The sequence below is a fragment of the Amblyomma maculatum genome, chromosome 2 (assembly GCF_055883805.1).
Source record: "Amblyomma maculatum isolate TAMU_Amacu chromosome 2, ASM5588380v1, whole genome shotgun sequence".
NCBI classification, from domain to species: domain Eukaryota; kingdom Metazoa; phylum Arthropoda; class Arachnida; order Ixodida; family Ixodidae; genus Amblyomma; species Amblyomma maculatum.
The window spans coordinates 125,366,893-125,370,364 of record NC_139345.1 but is presented as its reverse complement, the minus strand read 5'-3'; the positions used below and the strand labels follow the sequence as shown (position 1 = coordinate 125,370,364).

General features: G+C 46.0%; 1 non-coding gene across 1 annotated transcript; it reads right to left on the bottom strand.

Annotated features, from left to right (window-relative positions):
• Positions 1-451: 451 nt before the first annotated feature.
• On the bottom strand, positions 452-613 carry LOC146199785 (U1 spliceosomal RNA). The gene has a single exon (XR_014705373.1). It is a non-coding gene; the product is annotated as a U1 spliceosomal RNA (small nuclear RNA).
• Between the last annotated feature and the right edge of the window lie 2,859 nt (positions 614-3,472).

Here is a 3,472-nt window from a genome sequence, read left to right as displayed (position 1 = left end):
TTCACATGGCCGTAGGATTGGATGGCTATGTGACGTCATAATCTTATGACATATATTACTAGGACTATAACAATGTCACATTGATGGCATAGCACTCCCGTGAATTTACACTAGGCAGCAGCATTTTAAAATTTTGTACATTTTACTTAATCTTTTTTTTCTTACGTCCGATGTAGTGGTTCCTCTCAACGCCCTACGGCGTCCTTACTGTAGACAAAACGAATTGCTATATCGCGCTCACTGGGCCGGCAGGACAGTAATAGCGGTCTTGCATTATTCAGCCCAGAGATTCTGCATCACGAAATCCGTTATTTCTTTTCCTGCAAAGTTTTTCCATGCAATAAAAAAAAGACATGTGTAACACACTGCGAAGGAAGGTTTCATCATAGCTATTAGCGTTTCCTTAAAGCAGATTCCCTATATTGTTTCTAATATTGGACATTGCAGATGGCAGGGGCTGGCGCGCACGCCGAGCCCCACTACCAAAAATTGAATGCTCCAGCCTCCTCAGTTTGGGGAAGTGGCATGCGTCAGCCAACCGCAGTGCAATGGAAGGCCTCAGCATGGAGCCCCGGCCGTCTTGAACACCGGCGACTCAGCACCAGGTAAGTATGCTTGAATACGCGTCGTCAGCGCAAGCAATTCCAGAGATCCCGCCATGCTGCGCAGGTGACGGCTGCCTTTCTACCAAATGTACACACTCTAACAAACAACCTGTCATCTCAAGTCTCGAATAAATATTTTAAGGCATCGTGTAGGATGCATTTTTTTATTATACGAGATAGTAATTGTTTAAGGCTGATAACTGACGGCTTTATGTCGGTGATATTGCTGATACTGCAAACTGGCTAACCCACCTACAAAAATAAGGCACGCAATGTGCGTCAAACATCTGTGAAAGGAAAAAAATGGGGAGTGCACGTGGGTGAAGAAAACGAAACTGAAGCCAAAATGATTCTGTCAACTTGCAACATATTGAGTTCATTAGGTAAAACTCAAAAAAACGTTGACATTTTGACGAGAAAGCTGATTTTGAATGTCTGCGGGCGCATGTAGGGCGTTTCACAAGGTTTAAGCTATGGATCGTATGATGCTGCAAAAAAATGAATTATTATTTAGTGTGGTTCCTTTTCCGAGTCGCGTGGACAATGTGTGCGAAGAACTCCCGTTAATATGTGACGGGGATGTGAAGGGGCACCTTTAAGATTAAGATTAAGGTTTTTAGGTATCGTTCATCTAAAAGGTACTATATTGTTGTGACACCGCAAGGACATGGATGGTGACGAAGAAAAAGGTGCTCTCTATGAAGTGAGGTATTGATTTTTGTGGGAGTAGGAGGGGACGCATTTATTGAAAAAGAAGAAAGCATGTACAGGAACAAAACTCATAGTTGATTCAGAGTTGGACCTATTGAAAATGCTTTTCTCTTATACGATTTATATTGTTGTATTGTTTCATTTGCCTTTGTTGGCTCGATCATTCTGAACATGAATTGGACTTTGTAAGTCATATGCTTTTTGTTCCTGTGTTTATTTTCTTCTTTTTTTCTGTATATTCCGTGTCTCAAAAATTTTTTCAGTTGACAGTTAGCACTTCCTCTGTGCTCTTCGTTTCCATCCTCGTCCTCCTGACTGCACAACATTTATTACCCATTGCAGATCACAAAACAATTGTCGCTGTGCTCCGAAAAGACACTCCCCAAACGCGGAACGTAGATGGCATCTATACGTTAAAAATGCCGGCCCTGCTCCCAAAAAAACTAGCAGAGTCACAGCGCGCACTGACAGCTGAAGTACCCTCTCTGATGTTTCGGCCCTCTTTCTCGCGGGATATAATGAACCTCAGATAACCGCCTCAATTCGCTTGCATCCTATCTAGCAAAGAGGAGTTCAGTGACTTCCGTTCACATAAAACATACATACGGTGCAAAATACACTGTATTTACTTTCTAAACCAGCAGCAGGTTCCGCCTGCGTATCTATGCTACTTGCATCAAACCAGGATACAACAGAGATGCAACATACATTTTGCCAAAGGAAACACAATCCTCTAGAGCCATCTCACGGCCATAGTGGGGCATGTATTGGAAAAAACACAGGCTAAATTCTTCACAATGGCCCAAGGATGAATGAGGGGAGGCGACAGGGGACGATGCCTGATATCGAACCATTGAAATCCGCAGCCTGCCCCCTGCTACTACGAAATACCTTGTGTGCCAGCGCTGAAGAAACCTCGCCTCTCCGTCTGCTTCTAACTGGCTGGACAATAAGTCCAAAGCAGGAGGCACAGGTTCTGCAGCTCCGGGTACATTGCTCAGATGGGTTGTCTTCGTGCTTCGGCGAGGCAGCACCGTTTCCACACACAAAAAAACATTGCACACAAGAAAACCAATCGTCCAGAGAGGCTTCGCGGTTCTCGAACTTAGGTTCGGCGTGAACAGTGTCCTATACACCAAGCGCCACATTAATCGCGCTACATCGCATTCAAAGAACACCAGGCGCACAGTCTCTGTAGCCCCATATTTGGCGCAGTGGCTATTGGGCAGGAGTCCCCATGCCTCTAGTCGCTCTCTATCTCCTGTCTAGCAAGTACATGTGGGATAGGTACCCAGCCCCAAGGGTGTACGATCGAGCAAATGGGAAGACGCGCTCGCTGTCGACATGCCTTCAAGCAGCCCTTCTATGCAGCCTAATGATCACAACCCTGGAAATGAGTGAGCTATGCACCGAAAATGAAGAAAAACGTAAAGAAGTACGCCGCAGAATCGCCTCATTTTCACCGCTTCTCTACATCGTACTCTTCATAAATCAATTTTTCGCCCTATGCGCGAAAGTAAATTACCTACCATTTGAACCATTTAATCACCCCGTGCACAAACTCTTGGACACCCCGCTGTCAGTCACGTGGCGACTGCCCTTACAAGATACATTATCTTGCACCCACCCATATGCTACGCCGTCACAGCACTAAATTCAAAGTAGATGTGCCTAGAAACCTATCGGGAATTTTGGCCGTCGTTCTGCTGTACTTCTTCGGTCCCAGTTGCCATAGCTCATTGCCTTTACCGCCCACGTGCTACGCTGAAGAGCCTCAACTCGTCGGCCTGAGGCGAAGCTGCGGACTAGAGTCCATCAGTACTTATTTTAGCGATAGCGCTGAGACACTGTTGTCCCTAACATCTGGCGTCAATGTTGCCGGCGTGATTTGCAGCGGCATTGTGATCGACACAATACGGTCATGCTTGCCTCTGGGTGTTTCTGCCTACCATTGTTTCGGTCGTGAACTGATGGGTCGTCTGGTTTTGCGACGCCAAGAGACCATATGTCATGGCCGATATTGCAAGCGCTGCCAACTCAAGTTTCTTTTTTTTAGATGGAAGGGTAAGACCAGCTCTCAACCTTCCTGGACCTTGGATTCCGATTTAGACACACCCCTAGGGCCCGCAGATACGTACGTGTGGCTCGTTTGCTGC